Source organism: Genypterus blacodes, unplaced genomic scaffold (assembly GCF_046128005.1).
Source record: "Genypterus blacodes isolate CSIRO-AG114 ecotype Tasmania unplaced genomic scaffold, CSIRO-AGI_Gbla_v1 ptg000061l_1, whole genome shotgun sequence".
NCBI classification, from domain to species: domain Eukaryota; kingdom Metazoa; phylum Chordata; class Actinopteri; order Ophidiiformes; family Ophidiidae; genus Genypterus; species Genypterus blacodes.
Genome location: NW_027466873.1, coordinates 2,315,346 through 2,335,634, shown reverse-complemented (window position 1 = coordinate 2,335,634; position 20,289 = coordinate 2,315,346). Strand labels below are relative to the sequence as shown.

Genomic DNA, 20,289 nt, shown 5'->3' with positions numbered 1-20,289 from the left:
GTGTGTGTTGTTTAATACGTCGGGTCAGCACTGACAGGAGTCTCCTATTTTGCTAGAAGCTATGATGTAACTGACTGGCAGTGAATAGCACAAGGTTATTTCATGTCAGGCAAAGTCCGTCGTTTAGGGTAAATAAACCCAACTTAATGCTATTTTGATCATGTACAACTCTGTCTGTCACACCTAACAACAACAACAACACCCCAAGCCTATCACAGAGCCAAAACACACCTACACGCAGGATTCATTTATATTTTTCACTTCACACGTTGTGAGTGTGTTGAGGAAATACGAGGAGGCAAAACCCACACCGAGAGATTCAAACCTAAGACATTCTTGTTGTTAGTGTTCAGCCATGCAAAGCTGAACTTATTCTGGTTAAAGACAGTAGCTATCCCCCTTCCTGTCCCTTCCAATGGCCCGGTGTTACATCGTCACTCAGAGGACGGTCTTAATTTCAAGGAACCCGGTGGTCCCCTTAATCATCTTTTTTATTGTAATCATTTATATTCCTACCGAGTCCATTCTGGCTTAAGTGGTTACCATGGAATCAATTTGAGTGTGATCATTGTATGAAAATGGTTTGACTGAGGGATTGACTGATCCACTGATTAACCGGCAGCATTTCTCTGTGTGTGATAGTGTGAGCACTATCATACACTCAGACCTTGACTCATCCTGCCATGTGCTCGCAGCATTGTTCGGCAGCCTGTATGGATACACCAACAGTCCATTTAGTTTGGAATGTCCTGGAATCTTGTCACGTGTTTAACATAACAGGCTTACATCTCTTACATGCATGTTTAACGATGGGGCAGCAACAGAGACATGTAGCTACACAGAACACTACAGCTCAGTGTGTGGCCCACGTATGACATTGATGAGGGGTCAGATTCCAGACTTGGGGTCAAAGACTGAATATATTTGAACTGTAATGTATACAACAAAGCATTAAGAACGCACGCCTCCTCCAAACATCTACGTCTCTATGTCCCATAATACCAAAAATATACATTTCTGTACATCTGACTAGATTCTGACTCCATGAGCTTGACGCCAAAGAGCACTTACAAAAAGTATGGTGGAAATTCATAGTTTGATAATGTTGGTATTGATTTGGTGCACTAGTGTGTGTGTGTGTGTGTGTGCAATATGTAAAGTCAAAGTAACCTGTTAAACTTCATCCTGAGAGACAGAGCCCTAAGTGAATGACCTCTCGTCTCTGGCGGGGGTTTGCTCTTTGAATACCCTCTGGTTGTATCCGAAGTGCTGGGAAGATGATGGATCTTTCTAGTGGAATGCTGGGCAATGCCAGGAATGTCACAAGCGTGATAGAAAACATGTGTGTTAAATCAGGAGGTAGGTGGGAGATAATGGAATTCACCGCCACACATGTGCCCAGAGGCTCCAGTCAGACGAGTCAGGGAGCCTCAGTGCAGCACAGCAGCAGAACATACAAGCAGTCAGCTGCTTCATAGACCACCTCAACACACTTCCCTGGTGTGACGTCCTTTGTTTATCTGTGTAAATGTCACCCGGTTCAAGGAAGAGAAGCACATCGCCTATGCCGCACATACAGTACACACCAACCCCAGCATGGATACAATACGCACGCGTGCCGTATACACACATTCCAGCAACAAATACTCCTGAAATACAAGATTGACTGCAGAGGCACAGGGGTCATTAATCAGCGTGTTGTTATTCTGGTCTAACCGCATCCACAAATCCTTCCACCTCCAGCTGCCTCGGCTGCACGGCGGAACGAGAGCCTTTTGCAGTTAGAAACTCATCTCACACATGCAGAATCTCACACTTCCTGTTTGAAAATTCCTTTGAAAATAAGGCCGCATGCAAAACGCCTCAGGTGCGCTACAGTATTCGTTAAGAATCAGCAATTTTCCAGCAGTATTTTCAGACTCTGAGGCAAGCATTAATTACCAACAATGGTGGGAGGACGTCCATAATGCGGAACATTATATCCTCATTTCTGCAGCTTGTATTTCTGTCACTGCAGGAATAACTACAGCAAATTGCTCTGTGCTATATTGAGATCAATACATATTCGCCTCAACACAGGGATGCTGGTTGGGGTTTGTATCGTATCGTAAGTGTTCAGTGTTGGAGCAAATTGAAGTAGGAAATTGAAAAGTATGTAATAAAAGCACTCAGATATCATAAACCAGTTCAGTTTTCTAGCAACATGGACAGATTTGAGGATATATTGATTATCAATCAACACATCTAAATCTGAGGCTTTGGTTCTCTGCTGGAAAATTGGATTGTCATCTTCAGGAGGGGAAGGAGATGATTCCCCAAAGTGAAGGAAGTTCAAGTATCTCTGGGGCTTTTTCACGAGTGAGGATAGGAGGTAGCTGGTGAGAAGAGAGCTGAGCCTGAAGGCAGTGCTCTTGATTTACCCATCGATCTGTGCTCCTCTTACCCATGGTCACGAGCTCCGGGTGGTGACCGCTTGTATCCGGATACACATGGCTGATATGAGGTGCTTGGATTCCAGGAGGGGAACTTGGAGAAGACACGCTGCTCCTTCACATTTGAAAGGAACCAGCTGAGGAGGTTCAGGCATCTAATCATGATGCCTCCTGGAGGTTTTCCAGGCACGTCCAGCTGGGAGGAGAGCATGACACTGAACACACTAGAGGGATTATAGATCCCACCTGGCCTGGGGACGTCTTGGAAATCCCCCCGGAAGAGCTGGAGAACGTGGGCAGGGGGAGGAACATGGCTGTGATTATAGAACTTGATCTTGATATGACAGGCCAGAAGTCTTCACACAACATTTAATGGAAACTCTGCTTGTTTTTAAAAATTCATGCCAGTCATGTAAACTGTAGACTATAATGAGCTCCACACGCTGCTGCTGCTGCGTGGCTTGACCGAGCTTCTCTTGGGTTCCATTTCTACATGCAGGAGCTGCTGCGGTGCCCACAGCTTCCAGCCTGCGAGCATGTCGATAACGAGCAGCAGCCTCTCTGACAGAATCGTTTACTGCCTGGAGGGCTTGGAGATGAGAGGGGAGTGTGTGCATGCCTGCCTCTAACCTACTTAAGCCTCACGCTGCACAAATGGACGCGTTGATATGCAACACGAGATGTCCTGGTGGATTCCTGCTTGGTATACGACTGGCCAGAATAAATGTGCGAGATTAATGCGGGAGGAAGCCCTGGTGGTGTTACTGTGTGTGTTTATGTGCGTGTGTTTGCCTTATCCTCTGTGTGTGTCAGTGAGGGAGATAATTGGGAAAACACACACTGAGTCCATGTTAAAGCGAATTAGCCTCTTCCAGAGCGTTTAGTGCATCAAAACAACAATGCAAATCAATTATTCCTCGCTTTCCATGCAGCTGTGTTACAACAAATGAAAAGGCACAGGAGTCACACGCAATGGATTTCTACAGGGGGGGGGAAACTGACTGGCTTGTGTGTGTGTGTGAGTGTGTGTGTGTACTCCTGCTGTCAGCTGAGGAGCTACAGCATAGTTTCTGAGACTCCTTAATTCTATTTGCCTCTCAGGGGAACCTCCCCTAAACCTCTCACGCACATTTTTAGAGAGCTTTGCTGGGAGAGGGAGAGGGAGAGGGAGAGGGAGAGGGAGAGGGAGAGGGAGGGAGGGAGGGAGGGAGGGTCCACACACTCCCACTGAGTCTGGACAAGTCGCATAAATCACACACGCACCAAGTACTGCTATGTCATGAGGCGATGGGGTCCAGTATCTGGGCAGGGGGGCCTCTTCTCTCGACTTAGAATGCTGAAGGGGGGGGGGGAGAGAGAGAGAGAGAGAGAGAGAGAGAGAGTAGAAAGGCAGGGGGAGGGGTGTGATTTATTTATTCAATAATGGCACATCCAGACTGGCTGGGCAATGATCATGGTTACACAGGCCACAGCCAGACGGCACAGGCAAAAATGACACACACACACACACACACACACACACACACACACACACACACACACACACACATACACAATGATGACTTCAACATCTGATGCACTTACTGGTTTGTGAATGATGTTATAATCATTTTGGAATAATTTTCTTTATTATTGTGCCGACTTATAGATTTATATTCTGTAGCATGTCATAACTTCTTACTGTGTATGTGAGCCATCGTGTTACTACTCTATTGTTTCTCTTCTCGAGCCAATCAACACTTTGCTGTCAGATATATTTATAGATAAAACTCACAACAATATGGTTTGAATGTTTAACCTGAGGCTTTCAAATGAGACACTGGCAGTTAAAGTGTGATTCAACTTCTGCGATTTTACAAAGTTCTTTTTTTTCCCAGGGATATTTACATAAGAACTATGTCACTATCACGGAATTCTGTCAAGTTGTAGCACTGTGCACATATCTGTCCTGTGACTAACACGTCTGTAGGCCTGTAGATGGACTTATATGGAGCCCTGTGCTAAACACTGGGACATTTTCACCCTGAAACTTGTGTATTTTTGACCTGATGTGGTAGAGATACAGTATACATGCAGGGCGCTGTAAGGAAAAATGAAAATGAAAATAAAATACATTTTACAAGGCATAGGCATCACTGTAGCATAGCACAGTTTTATTTGTGAATGAACAACATTGCAGGGTTGGGATGGGTTTCGGGCTGGGATGTCCTCTCTCTATTTTTTTTTGTTTCTCTCTTTTCTCCTTCTCTGTACCAAAGCCTATGATGTGTTTGTACTACCCTACATTGCTGTTTGACATCATCCTGTAAACACTGTATCCCTATGAGATCATTGCAATTTCAATCTACTTGTATTCTACCTCAGGGTCTACGTTTAAAGTCTGGCAACAACAATACCATTGATAGTGCAGCTTTCCTTCTTTCTCAACAACATATAGCTGTATAGATTTAGCTTTTACTGTTGTGTGAAATAGCACAGTGTTCATGTGTTCAATTCATGCGACTGGAAGCTAATATTGTCAAAGATGCTCCAACTTATTTAAAGAGACAGTGACCTAAATTGGATAGAATTCCCTCCAAAACCCTGAGTATCCCCCCGTAATGTGAAAGGTGAAAAAAATCAAAAGTTTACTCCCTCCCAGTAACAGATCTAGATTATGTGATTGTAGATTGAGTGTACATTTCCTCACAGTGTGGTCATGTATACTATCATTGTGTATCCTATTGATTCAGTGCTAAACTGCCTTCTTGCCTTTGATCGCTCTGAGGACAAATACTCTGAGTATTGAGTGCATATAAATGTGCTGACTGAGAGTTGGACGGCGGGGGGAAGGGCAGCACCTCTGAGTCCCCTCCTTCCCATCCGTCCGCCAACACACACTCACGCTCACTCAAATCCCACACACACTATCCCCTAGTCTCCCCTTAAGGCACACGGATCCATAAATCGCAACCGCGTTCCCATAGAGTGACGGTCCGGGCCTGTGCTTCTCCTCCACGTCACCCTGACTCATCCAGTGTACACAAAGCTCCAGACTCGGCCAGGACCACACCAGCTGTCTCTCATTCCAACTCATTCAAGCATCAGCAGGGAATAACGAATGAGTGAATGTAAATATTTGATTAAATATGTATAAGCCGGGACCTTGAGAGTCCTTTGGGTGGCCGGGCTTGTGTGTGTGGTTGTGCATGTGTGGGAGTGAGCGATGCGGGGGGGCGGACGGCAGATAGAACATCTTTGCATTTTGATGGCTAAAACTTGTTTTCACAAGTTTGGTGTTAAATGAGAATGTAGACCCCTTGCTGTTCAGTGGCGCTGAAACAATGACAGCCAGTGACTCAGTGGTACGGTTGGATTTCCAGCTTGTGTGTGTATAGTTGAATGCTTAAGAACATGTGCGAGGGGTTAACCAGCCGTGGAGCTTCCAGTGCCGGCCGACGCCGCCTCAAAAGAACGTCATTAATTAACGTGCCATTATCAGAGCTGAATGCTGGCAGGGGGAGATTAATGCTGCGTGGAGCTGCTAGTAGACTAAAGGTCACATCCTGTGTGTTAATCATCTCACACCCCTGACCCCTAGAAGGAAACACAGTAGAATGGGCACATTATTGCCACCTGGCTGGGCACCAATCATTAACAGGATCAAAATGAGAAGTGTCCTCATGAGAGCGTATGAGAGGCAGAAGAGCAGAAGGAGAGCAGAAGGAGAGGATGTACGTTGTTATCAGAATAATTGCAGAGAGGAGCAAGGAGAGCGACTTAATTAAGATATGGCAGCTGCAGCGGCAGTGTTCATAGGGCGAGTACGGTACCCTGAGCCTGTAGAGCCCCAAAACACATGTTTCATGTATATGATCTATAGGCTACAGGGAGGAGGAGTCAGGCTCTTCACTGTCCCTCATGCATGAAGCTAATTCCTTCAGTCATTATGTGCATGTCTGCTTTTTAAAATGTTGAATATTTATTTGTTTACAGATAAACTATCATTAGATGATATACAGCTTCATATATTAAGAAATGATCCTCTTCCCTGAGGTTTTTGCTTTAGGAAATCTATGAGCAAAATATCCAGTTTCAAGCATTTATTGACCTGAATAAGCAGAGAGAATAATTTATCACATTGCGGTTTTATTGAGGAATCTATATTACTCTTTAATATATTTGTTTCTCTGGAACTTCTTTAGCTCTTTACATTGTTAGATGTTGCATTCTATTACATATTACGAAGAGATTTTACTACTTACTACTATTATCACCCAAAACACTTATTAGATCTGTAAACTCATCATCCCTCCGCTCAAATGCTGCATTACAGCTGTACTCCATCTTTCCTGTTTTCGGAAGACCTGCTATCGAGAAATAATGACAAATGTGGGCTTGGAATGACGTGAAAGTTACACAAATTCTACTGCAGCTGCATCGTCACAAGCAGATCCAATTACTAGTACCACATATGGAAGTGACCCAAATCTGATATGAAGAGATCAGATTTCACGTGTGTTTCGCTGTTCACACTGTTCTAAAGAAAATCAGATCCAGGTCACATAGGAGGATCTGGATCTGGATCTGGGTGGGGTCTGGGCCACTTCATACACCTGCAGTCTGAACATAGCCTTCATCTTTAAACTTTGACTTTGTTAATTTGAATCAAAGTGGAGGCGTCACTTTTGGTGGTCTTTTCTTGGTCGCTCCTGGTCGAGTCTAAAATCTGTAAACTTGCGAGTGTGAGTGGTTTTAAAATGGTTGCAAAGGTCGCCGGGTGCAAAGCTGCCTGCACTCCTCCGCTTTAAGGCAGTAACTATAGGAGGCGCTGTCAGGTTACAAGCAACACTGAGGTACAAGTACAAGTTAAGGGTATCAGTATCATTGGGATATTAAAGCCTAAAAATTCGATCCGCACCTTACACAAGCTTTCCAGCAGATTCAGTGTAACGCTCACTTCACTGCCTGTCTTCCCACACACACACACTCACTCTCACACACGCATAATAAACACACAAAAGACACACGTTACTTCCTTAGTGTGAAAAGCCTTGAGGACTTTCCAAGGAGGATGGATTAATTTCTTGGCGTTCAGAGGGGAGAGAACGCTCAGAGGCTGGATCGGCGCTTATGTATCATATTTCTGCGGCCCACACACATCTCCCACTCTCCCACATCTGACAAGAATCTCTCGATCGGATGTGACTCACCGGCTTTGGCAGCAGAGGGCTGAATTCCTACTCTGTTACACTCTTACGTTGACCACTCAGCTTTTTCCACTCCTTTATTTTCTCTCCCATAGTCAATCACAACGCGCCCCGTCCTCCGATCTGACAATCTGGGAAGGTTTTTTGCGGGTTGTCACGTTGAAGAAAAAGCTGTTTAACAAGAACGTGCATGCCGTCGGATTGAGGTTTTGATTGCGTTCACGCACGACTGGCATCTGTCAGCCGCTAATGGGCGTGTTTCATTCCATTGTGTGGTTTTGTCTGATTGATTTATATCAGAAACGTGAAAGGTTTACGCCTATCAAGAGACGTATTTCCAAGCACGGTGGCGGTAACCAAGTCCAAGCCAGAGGAGGGAAAGCCAAGACAGGTGGAAACAGGAACAGCGTGAATGCTCGGGGACCCTATATATGCTTACAGGGCGGTCCTCTATTCTCAGAGGGCGTCGTATTCCTGCATCAACACTTTCCAGGATGCAGGCACTTAGTTAAATGCTTGTTTGATGGACTATTTTCTCCTTTAGAGGCAGAGCCGGGCGTGTTGTGACCTTGGTGTCAGCAGTAGACGCACAGAAGCTGCTGAATAGGATGTTTTCTCTCTCCTTCAAGGACGCGCTATGGCAACACGTTCAGTATTTAATGATGATGACAGAAAGGGAGAGTGATAGAGTTTTTATTTGTCGTTTATGATTAAATTTACAGTTTGTGTAGCCGTGTTGTCTGTAGCGGCCAAGTATGACAGAGTGGCAGGGTCATAAGCAGAGATGCAAGGAATAAAGGGGCTCCAGTCCAAATGTGATGAGAATATGTTGTAATATTCTGAGAAAATAAGTGAAAATGTGAAAACAGAGACGTAATATTTCATAAAAATTTCCACTCCTTTGAAATTTACAACAACAGACTTTTTTTGATTTTTTAAAATATAACTTTCCCCCTAACATGTGTGTGTGTTTTTTTTCCCCACACTGACCCTCACACTGCCTTCACTACCCACCTGTGCTGCACATAAGGTCTTGGCCATGTAGTGTGTGTCAGTATGTAACGTGATATACTGTCCACATGTGTGCGCATCAATAATCTTGCATTCCTGCATCTTTATTACACATTTATTTCCATCCTTGAGGTTGCGATTTATTGCTTTGGAGACAAACCATAAAACATTCTGCAAACAACCGGAAAGGTGATGGTTTATTTTCCCTCAGGATGGAGTTTGAGTCACTGGAAGTGTGTATCATACTGGAAGTGTGTTTCACCACTTTCTGAATCTCGTGACCTGTGTGTGTGCGTTCAACAAAGCCAGCGTGAATCTGCAGGGGAGCAACAACTTGAGGAAACTGCAGAGGCGCCTATAGCACCAGAGCGGAACTGTTAGACCCAGCCAGCAACAGGACAGCTTAAAAATAGCTCAGTCTTCCATTGTCCCATCGCTGTCTTGAGTGTCGGACCGCCGAGATTCACTGGGAAAGCTCCATCTGGAAGACTGGAGCGGACAAATGAAGACACATCTGGCTCCCTCACAGTGAAACCTGAGGAGGTGCTTATCTGTCTGGGTTCAGCGCTGATGAGAGGAGTAAACTCTGGTGTACCCACGGCAACAGAGCGATAAATGAGATGGCTGCTCGATTTCGTCGAGCGTGTCGGTGACTATGATGCCTCATGGTAACTCAAGGCGACTGTACTTCTTGTCACTCACTACTTTGACGTGAACGCTGCACTCTGATTATTTGTCAGTGGTGCGATAAAGTCGTACACGTGAACGGAATGATTGAGGATGAGGAGGAGGAGAGGAATGCACTTGGAGTGAACATGTGTCAATTTACATAACATAAGTGTTAACGTGCATACCCACCAAATGTAAACTGAGAGGTGGGAATTACACCGACATGGAGAAATGAAGCTTGGACGAGTTGCAAAACCTCTTGGAGACTAAACAGCTGACAAATAGTGTAAGTACGTCGTCACCTGTCGCGATTCCTCTCCTAAGCCGATTAAGCAATGAGTGACATATAGACGCCCAACTGCAGAATCCTGTTCATACCATCCACATATACAGTTTACGCTGCATTTCTCCTTTAAAGCCACAGGCCCGATGTTTTTCCTAAACGTCGTGATTTTCAAGAGCTTTACGAGGCCATGGCTGCCCTGTGCTGACCCCACTGTAAAGCATGTGTGTGTGTGTGTGTAAGAGGGGTACGCAAGACACATTTCAGATGGACGTGTTTGCCTGGTGATAAAGTTTCTTCTTTCTTCTTCTTCATTTTGGTGAGCTTTTAAGTTAGATACAAATACGCTCACCATCGTCTTCGGAAGTGTTTTTCTTTGACCTTTGACTTTGATACCTGAGTATCTTCTTCATGGATCTCTATCCTGAGGTAATGCCTCGGCCTCAAAACCTGAAGCGTTAAGCTTTTATTGTAGTGCGGGTGACAACAACAAACAAAACTGTTACTTCGTCTGGGCTGTGAATTTATCGAAAATCATGTTGTTGAATTCCCGGGGTGAGCGATTCAGACAATTTCTTTCCCCTCATTATAATGGAAAACAGAGAAATGGATTCTCAGATTGAGCCAAACTACTCAATCATGGTACCAAAGTCTAACAATTTGCTTTTGTTTTACGCCAGCACAGTCAGAAAAGACAGACAGAGACTGGGTCACGGTGATGGATGGACTGACGGGGGAGTCATTCATTCAGCCAAGCTCCGTGGGATGTTTGGGAGTGGAGCTTCCTCCTCTGAGCTCCTGCTGCTCAAACTCCTCTCCCTCAGGGTGTCTTGCTCAGCCGTCATACACACACACACATACACACACATACACCACATACACACACAGCCGCTGTACCTTCTGATCTCACTTGCACAAAGCACATGAAAGATCTACTTCAAACACACACACACATATACACACACATACCCATGAATCCGCTCGCCCACACAAACATACACGCACTCAAACACACACACAGAGAGTGTGACAGAGATTACTTCAGTCACAGTATCTGATGCTGTACTCTACTCTTATCGCTTTGCTCTTATCAGCTCCCTCTAAACCATCAGCTGTGTTGACATTTCACCTTAATTCTTCTATATTACTTCCTAGTCCTTATTATCTTGGTGACACTTCTTATTTTAATTCCATCCCTTTCTGTCCCGGCTAACAGCTATACCCTGCAGGGTTGGTCTGTTAAAGGACATTGTATTCTCAGGCGTATGTAAACACTCGTTGTTCTGGTTAATTGGCAGCGTTTCTAGGGTCACCTGACTCAGGATACGTGCTTATCTCCTCACCGGCCCGTCAGAGAGCCAGAATGAGAGCCACTGTATGTGTGTAAGAGATGCTTTTGTGCGGCTAATGCGTCAATTTGAGTATTCTGCGACATGGTATGCACGTGATTGTGCTGAGTGTGTGCTGCGCTGTACATTGAGCTACCCCCCGCACAGAACCCCTAAAGTAACCCATCCCCCAGCCCAGACAGTTTTTTTTGCTCTCTTATGTGTGACTACATTAAACCATTCTCTCCCTCCCCCACCGAGCGAGTGAGCGAGCGAGCGAGCCGCACTGAGCCGGTCCCTGGGGTGGGTGTTGGTGTGGAAAGCAGGCCTTTTCCCCTGTCCCTGGGATGTTATTGATGAGGTGAGGTAATGGATCTCCCTGCTGTGCTCACAGGGACATTGAGGATAAATCAGACAGTGGGTAAGACCCAACCAGGCATTCCACCTCTCTGCAGACTCAACTGCCATTTCATTAGCTTTATTTATTGGGGTTCTGCACTCTTCTGGAACCCTCCCCTCTTGTCCTCCCACTGAAAATACCACTATTCTTCTTCCACCTCCGCCATATAGTGCTATGGCAACCAATATAGGCTGCAATCCTTCGTTCCTCCCTCCCTTTTTCCCTGGAAATCTTTATTCTCTCTCCCACACATATCTTCCCAGGAAACACTGTGATGCCTTGGACCCTTGTGAGCAAAGTGTCTGCTTGATGCGCAGCGATAAACAGCTCAGCACTTCCCGCAGAGTCGTGTGTGAGTTGGCCCGAGCAGCAGCGACTCACCTCTAGGCGTACGGCTCTGCCACTTAGCGAGAAAACTGCAGCCAAAAACAGCTTTGTCCTTCAGAGGAGACTCAGGGATCCATCCTGTGTCCTTGCTCCATGTGCTAAACGACTAATTGAACTCTTATCTTCAACCGCGGATCAAATGTCAATTTCTCTCTCGGTGATTTACAGAGACGTGTTGTCCATTATTAGCCTTACAGTTTGATGGCAGGCAGACTCGCTCCGTTTTGATGGAAGAAAGTGAACCATCTGTCACACCACGTCCATATCCACACCAATGTAAGTATTTTTATATCAAAATGGTGTTAAAATGCATTAAAAAGTGTGACGTAACAAGGATGCAGAGTGTATTCATACTGTGTGGCTGCAGCCGGAACGCTTTGAGTCCCACAGTCATGTTTAGTTACTGAGCGATGTGAAGAAATGTATAGAAAAGCACATTTTAAACAACAATTCTATGTGTGTGCGTCGATCTGTAAACCGTTGACTGAACACGAATTCTACACTTGCATAATAATAAGAATAATATCTTGATTATACAGCATCTTTCATACAAAATGGGGCTCGAAATTACTTCACATAAAAATTAAAGACAGGACATTTAAAATGACTAAATAGAAGCTAAACAGCAATTAAAATCTTTCGAATTAATTGAATAACATTTTTGAACCCCCTCAACCTCTGAGATTCTGCTTTTCTTATTTCAAACTCGTCATCTCCAGCAACAACAGGAAACACCACGTGTGATGTCATCAGAGTTATTTTCCCCAACTCTACCCTGTAATTTCACCAAATCTCAACGGTGCTTCCCATCGCCACTAAACTGAATCTGATACGTCAGATCTGTGGATTTCCCCTTTTTAATCGCTAAACATTCCAACAACTGCCGAGTTCTGCTTCCCAACGCCGGAGAAAGCCGTGACCTTGTTTCATCTGTGGAAGGCATTAGCGTCGTCGCTCGCTGATCTGTCTGTCCAATTCGTAGCATATGGTCATGGAGGAAATATCTGGGTTGGGTGGCTTTAATAATTAATCTTTCTGCAAAATCCTACCGACGCCAAATATTTCATGCCTTTTGTATCTGTCTCGTGTCTCTGCGGTTCATTTATTTAAAGCGCTGTAACTTGTATCAGACATGAAGGCCGGTGAATCATAGTTTCCCCGCATGCTTTGTCCATCAGCGAGACAGAGCAGTGGGCTGGTTTTCGTTGGTTTGGTGGTGAACATTAATGTCATGACTGTCGTGCTGGAACGTGTCCATACACGGTCCACTCTAGTTTACTCTGCGTGAAACCATGCAACCTAACAGATGGTTTGACTGAGCTAAGCGCCAGCAATGCCTCACCATCGCCAGTTTCGTTATGGGGGATTGTGTTTGTGTGTGTGTGTGTGTGTGTGTGCTTGTGTGTGGGGTGAGTTGAAGGCTTCTGTCCCACCCACAGCAGCCACGGCAACACAAGGATCATTTAAGAGCAATTTACGACTTGAAAATAGATCATACATGAGTGAAGTGATTCGTTATTTGGTGCAATTAAAACCAAATCATTACAAATTATTCATTAGCATCTCACTTATATGCTCTTGTTAGTGGTGTGTGCACTACGGACAGCCCCATAAATCATTTCAAGTAGATTTCTCTTCAGCACATATTCGAACTAAACCACTAACGTACAACTAAATGGTGTTACAACGCATTCAAAAGGTTGACGTGAAGAGGACGCAGAACGTTTCTCCAACTGCGTGGCTGAAGAGCTGAGAGCTTTGGGTCTCAACCGTGATATTTAGTCTACATATGATCTTGATAAAGGGAAGGAAAAGGGGGGGAAATGGGAGAAAAGTGTGTGCTGGCGGCGGGCCAGGTGCGGACAGACTCAGGAAGTGAAGCCGGAATTCCAACAATGTAGGCAGTCATTAGACGCTTCAGTGTGATGCTGCCCTTTCTGCTCTCAGTGCCGTCTTTGTTGTGGCGTGAGGGCATTTAGGTGAAAGTTTGCAGTTATAAATAACACCGGCTTCGCATGCAAACGTGAATTGATGTCTAAATGACAAGAAAAATGACTGTTATGATTTAGAAGTGGAGAAGGGGGAAAAAAAACTAATTTTCTTCTCTTTCTCTCTTTCCGTCTCTTCATTTGCCTATGATAGTTAGAGAGAGAGGTAATTCACCCAGACTGACTTGAGCTCGACCGTGACAATAATAAATGCCAGCGATGGCAGAATGAATTATGTCTCAGCTAAAAATGTACATTTCAGCCAAAGGAAGAACCTGACACGTAATTATACCAGCGTAAAAATAGACGCACGTGCCACGTTCAATCCATCACCTTCATCGAAACATCACATTATGGATGAAACGCAGGAGAAATTTCATAATTCATGGAAACTTCGGAGATTGTCCGTTTCTATTTCTGAGAATTAGAGCTTTAAGGGAACAGAGGAGCCTTTCGACTTCACAAGATCAACTGGATGGGTAGACCAATACTACTTTGTTTACTATGTAATGTATATACTCTTACCAAACACTTATTAAATGCTCCCCCTTGAACACTGAAAATGGCGTAAAGAGTAACAGTTCCTCTGCCAACCTACCTCACTTGTGGAAGGCGAGGACTGTGTGAGCTTGTAATCAAAGCTCCATTAATGCTCTGGGTGGCAGCTTGTGTTGTTTTGATGCGTATTTTCCCTCCAGTGCCTTTTCTTCTCTGAAGGATTTCTGTCGTTCATCTTTTATTTGTGCACCTTAATGACTGTCTGCACGACATCTATCAAAACGACAGCCTTTGAAATCTCTGAAGTCTGCTCAGCTGATGCCGTCACACTCTTGTGGTGCCTTTCATGTGGGATCTATTGGAGCGATCCTATGCTTCTTTTCCATATACATTACTGAGGAGCTAAAGCAGGTGTTTCCCCTGCAGTGGGCTGTAAATTTAATTTTGCAATCATGAAAAGAACACCCTGCTTAGGTATGAAAAAAAGAATCCTGATTGTGAGATTTTAGGATCTCAGGTAGTCTCATTTGTCAGTTTGGGCTTTGTCTAAAGCTCCGTTCAGCTCCACAGGGGATCTGGCTGCAGATGAAGCACAGCTGTTGACATCCAAACTGGCAAGCGAGAAACATTTGTGCTTTATCGGCGAGCTGACTAATTGGCCATTGCAAAGATAGGGCTAAATTATTCCAGCATACGCCAGGGTCCGGCAAGCCCCTGCTGATATAAACACAGCGCTCCTTCCTGCTCTGAGACGGCTGGATGAAGAGATGGTTCTTATACCAACGGCTAGAGGGGGTCTCCCAAAGCCCAGAGCAGCAAGGAAAACACAGCGAAGAAAAACAAGCCCATCTGACATCATAGCCACAGCTGAAATTTAGGTCAAGCTATAGCCTGCCTGCAAACAGTCAAATAGCTGTACAGACAAGACAGGTTGCCAATACTGTATTGAAGTGAAATGCCATAATACACAATCAACCATATAAAACAACATGGAAATGGATTACTGGAGCCTGTCAAACTCTTTTCAATGTGTCCATTCATTGACTTAAATGGGTTTTGAAACAAATTATTTCCCATCACTAAAGCTGCAGTATGGGTGGTGCTTTGTAGAAGCCAATGTGGCTGTCTGAACCAGACGGAGAGGTTTCAGATCATTAAGAGGGCACTGGCCTCAGCACAGTCATCAACTATGCACACAGCGTGGGATGTTGTGATCTACCAAATACTATTCTTCAATGTTAAGTCACTGTATTCACAGCTTGTACTTCTCCCTGGGCATCAAACAGCACAGATGTAGACGTCCTGGTGAGTCAGTGCTCAAACTGACCTCTTTATGAAACCTCACAGAGAGAGAGAGAGAGAGAGAGAGAGAGAGAAGGCTTCGTTCTCTTGCAAGGGTTGATTGATATGTTCTGAGCCTGGCATAAAAAGATGTAACGCTGAGGTATTATTTTTCATCATTACACCGCCCACAAAGGTAACTCACAGTCCCTTGGTTACCTCTGGAAACAGTGTGATAAAGTCGCTCAGCTCACTGCAACTTCAAACACACAGAACAAGTGATACCACTTCCCTTCCTAACCTCATTACAAACTAAGATCAGAACTTAGATAGATAGATGCTAAGGCACCCTGTGTAAATGGTGGACCTATGTACCCACAATCATCTTCTGACGTTATTGTGACTGATCTCGAGCAGCTAACCCAAGTGAGCAAGCAGATGGTGTGCCGCATGTGTTGAAGTAAAAGGTTTTCTTATTGCTAAGAAGTATTCATGAGAACATTTCCTAGAGCACCAACACAGCCAAAACACTGTTAAGTTAAATTATTGTCAGTTGGATGTGACGTGTGCAAACCTGCATGTGAACCATCATTCTCTGCTATGCAAAAGCCCAAACCGTGGCTCAGAGCCAGCAAGTCCAAAGAACCACGCACAGGACTGGAAGCTGAAGCATGTTCACTGGAAGCTCAAACTGGCCGAAGAGAGAGAGAGAGCTCTCAGGCCAAAACCAAGATTTCCCTGTTGCTGTTGCACTGATGATCACAACTTATGTGTGTTGGTATCTGTCTTATTTTGTTATTTCAGTGAGCCAGAAAATGAAAAGTGGAGGTTAAATGCTCAATAAACACACACACACACACACACACACACACACACACACACACCACACATACATAATAACAATAACATTTATATAAATTCTAAAAAATGTTTCTTCACATAAAAAGCTAATAGGTTATTTGTCTGGTTTTTGGTGTTCTTCAGATGGCTTCATATAGACTTTAAATCCTACAAACAGGGACAATTCAGTTTATTATCTTACCGATGAGAAATTCAGTCGCCACAGTAGTACAGTACAGAGAAGAAATACAAGATAAATACACACAATAAACAATATACACACAATAAACAATATACACAGTAAACAATATACACTCAAGAAACAGTAAATACAATATACAATGTACACAATGTACAATATACACAATACACCTTTGTATGTATGAGTAGAAAGAGAACAGACTTCTGTTGTTATTATTGTCATTATTATTATGAATATGTGTACATTTTTCACCGTCAGAGTATCATATATATATAAATATATACACACATGCACAGTTCCCCTCGGATCATGAATTGCCGTGGTATGAAAGTGTTATTATTATGTTAAGAGTTGCTTATGGAACAGAGGTCACAGTTCCTCCATAGACTTGACACCACATTGTTGCTGTATGGGAGTAAAGAGGAGGGGCGAGCGAGCATGCGGGCCTATGGAGAGAGAGAGGCGGAACAGCCCCGCTATGGTGTGAGCAGAGCAGCAAACAGGCAGCGGCTCAGGGAACAGAACCACACCACTGTGTCGTGCGGGAACAGGCACGGCAGCGCTGCAAACCGCCAGCGGAACAAATGAAAACGAGAACTACTCTTTCATGTGGATTATTTCAGGGGGGAGGAAGACACGCAAACGAAGCGAGAAGCTCATTAACCGGAACGACTGACGAGGATTGGGAGTCAGTATAAGAGAACACCGCCGAATGGTCTCTCCTGCCCCGCCGCTAAGGTAGTTAGCTGACCGTCCGTTGCTTTGGGGGAATGTCTGTTCTGTTGTTGGGTGATGGGGTCCGGCTATTCTTTGGAGGAGGAGCATACATTGCAGTGTTGTCCTTTCTTGGGTGAACCGCTACCGTCGTTGATCGAATCTTTAGGGGAAATACAATGTTCCCCGCTCCCCCCGTTGCTACACTTGTAGTTGGTTGGCCATCGTCAGCTAGTTAATTATTTTATAAATCAAGAACACGTGCTACATGGCTAAGCTAAGCTAGCCAGCAGCTAACGGGGCTAACTTAGCTGACAGAGGATCGTAACGACAGCTCGTCTTAATTCCACTCAACTTTCTCAATTATTAGACATTTGACGTTTCTCGCTTGTAGCCGCCGGAATGAAGGTCAGCTCGGTGTAGCCGCAAATGTCAACGGAATTGACGTTTAACTTGGTTAGCTTGCTAAGTTGTCAATACACAAAAGCGCCTGGTGTACGTTTGTAAACAGAGATTTTAAATTTGAATGAGTGTCTGCTGCTCGCTGTTAGACGGAACGATGTCACACGGTAACGCCACGCTAACTGGCACACAGCAAGAATCATGTCTCTCTTTGTTATCGGAGTTTATCAAGATAAGCTTGGATTCGCTCGTTTGTTTACGATCTCGGTGTCAAGTCACACATATAAGTCGGGAGGTCCGGCAGTTAACTAGCTGCCATCTAGGTTAGATCGCCGTGTGGAATAGTCACAGGTTAAGTGATCTTAAAGGGGCCTTTGATTGTTCCTATTTCTTGTACTCATTGATAAAGCGGATCCTGCCAGGTTAACTGCCTATTATATAGTTGGCAATCGGTTCGATCGACTTGCTTGGTCAATGAGCAACACTCGTAAACTTCTAATTTCATCCTCATAGACGTGTTGTTGTTGACACGTTAATCTTATGCAATATAGACAGGGCATCACTCCAAATAAGCTTGTCAGGCATGACGTAACTGTTGCTCTGAAAGTAAACCATTTCCCTTCAGCGGTTGATCTTCACTCTAAGCCCTACTGTCACTGCAAACACTCAATACAGCACCTGATGTTTTCTTTGTTTGTGGATGTCACTTAGGTTGAAGTCATTTCCATGCTTTCAGTTTGATCAATGCCCCTGAAAGTGTAAGTGATTGACTTGAATACTCATCAGTGCTACAAACTTAAACTATAACTATCTTTACACTCTCACACACTTGTATTATGAGATCATTGAACCCAAAACACACTCAGTGTTGATTTTGTGTTGGCACACAGGTATTGGCCATCAATGTGTCAGCCTTTTTTACTTGAATAGGCAAATCACTGGAGAGTACAAGGCCTCAAGTGAATACCTTTTAGAACATGCTATTGTTTTCTTATTATTTTTAACACTGACGCTCAGATTGGTGGCTTAATTATAATGAAACACAAAGAATAATGAGCTACAAGTGTCAAAGGATATTTAAATCATATTTCATGCTTATGTAGCTTCTCAGCTTCATCATTTCTTATGAGGTTGTTGATGAAATTGAGGATATTTGCTTTCATTAATGTATAAAAAGGATGCCTTAAATATGAAGATATGACGAAAGAAGAATCAGTAAGCAAGACTTGGAGTCTGACCAAGCTTTTATTGCCAGCAGGTTTTGTGTATTTGGTCAGAACTGGAAGAGTATTGAGGTTGACAGTGTGGCTCAGCTGGCTTCAGTCCTGTGTAGTCACAGTTGGACTCAGTTGAGTTGTTGAATTGGAAAGAGTTAAGCGAGGGTGAGGCGATATCGCCCCCTTATCCAACAGGGTAATGGGGTCAAAGATAATCCTGAGCTCAGTGTGGTGCCTCCGGGAGACTGTTTGACTGCTGGTTCAATTTCTGTGCATATTATGAAACAATGCGGTTATGAAACTAGAGAGAATGGGGAGTGCTCCTTCCCCATTTAATCATGTCAGAGATTAATCGTAGCTGCCAATTCTTGGGAACCGAGAGGGTGTGTTGCGTCATCACATATCATACAATTATACACGTATAAATGTCCTTCAGAGGCTTATCGCTCTTGATTACGGCCTACATGTTCAGGATGTCACTTCAAACGCCAAATATGCTACAATGAAAACATGCCAGTCAAGAATGATAGTAAAGTTATGAAAGTGCGAGAAGATAATGAGGCCTTAAAACGTGCTCTGTGTACCGAGCAGCCGATGATGTCACAGCAGGGGAATCGATACTATTTACATAACTTGGTAAACTGCTTGTGGAACAGGGCCCCCGGGTGGTTCCGCTGTTGTGTTGAACGATGAGCTCACCCGGCAAACGAGGCTGTTTTTGCCACCGCCGACAGCCAAAGTGCTTTCTGTCCTCTGACCGACAGGCATCTTTTGACTGCCATTTGTTTACGCTACGGACATTTGTCAGCGTGTTATTATGCTGACAGGTAAAGTTATGTAACAGTTTGGGGCGCAGAGCATTTGCATACAAACGCTCACTTTATCCCCTGTCAGAGGAGGCGAGGATACTCTGTTACTAAGACCCTTTGCATATCATTATAATCCTTTAAAAGTCACGGGGTGATGATAAAGCGATTTGGTGTTTATTCAGTGTCCCCTGCTCCACTCCGGGCACCTTCAGTGCAATCGTGTTGAATTTATCACGGTCATTAACCTGAATGTTTTTATATTTTTAGGATAATAAAATGTTGACAACTTTACTGTTCCAGCGACCTTGTTTCATTCCACCTGATCGTACCAAACACTCAGACGTCCAAGGTTTTTTTTGGCACTTGGACACATCATACATTTGTAAATTGGCGGATGTGAGAAAAGCCTTAAAACGCCACACACAAACACATCCAAATCACAGGTTTCAGGTGATAGATGCTTTGGAGATGTGATAATGGCAGGCAGTGGCTCAGTGGTTAGAGCTTCTGCTTGGGAACCGGAGGGTTGCCGGTTCGAGTCCCTGCCGAGGCGCCCCTGAGCAAGACACCGAACCCTCAATTGCTCCCCCCTCTGCGAAGGGTGGTAATGTAATGTAAGACGCTTTGGATTAAAGCGTC

At 44.3% G+C, this 20,289-nt stretch overlaps 1 protein-coding gene across 6 annotated transcripts in view; it reads left to right on the top strand.

Moving 5' to 3' along the window:
- Nucleotides 1-16,999: 16,999 nt before the first annotated feature.
- Nucleotides 17,000-20,289, top strand: part of ncor2 (nuclear receptor corepressor 2) — a 132,604-nt gene continuing 129,314 nt past the window's right edge. For 4 of the 6 annotated variants that reach the window (XR_012963876.1, XM_076154236.1, XM_076154238.1 and 1 more), the window contains exon 1: nucleotides 17,000-17,246. The gene's annotated coding sequence lies outside the window, so the exon portion shown is untranslated. The remainder of the gene's footprint in view (nucleotides 17,247-20,289) is intronic. The other 2 variants (XM_076154240.1, XM_076154239.1) reach the window with 1 other exon arrangement.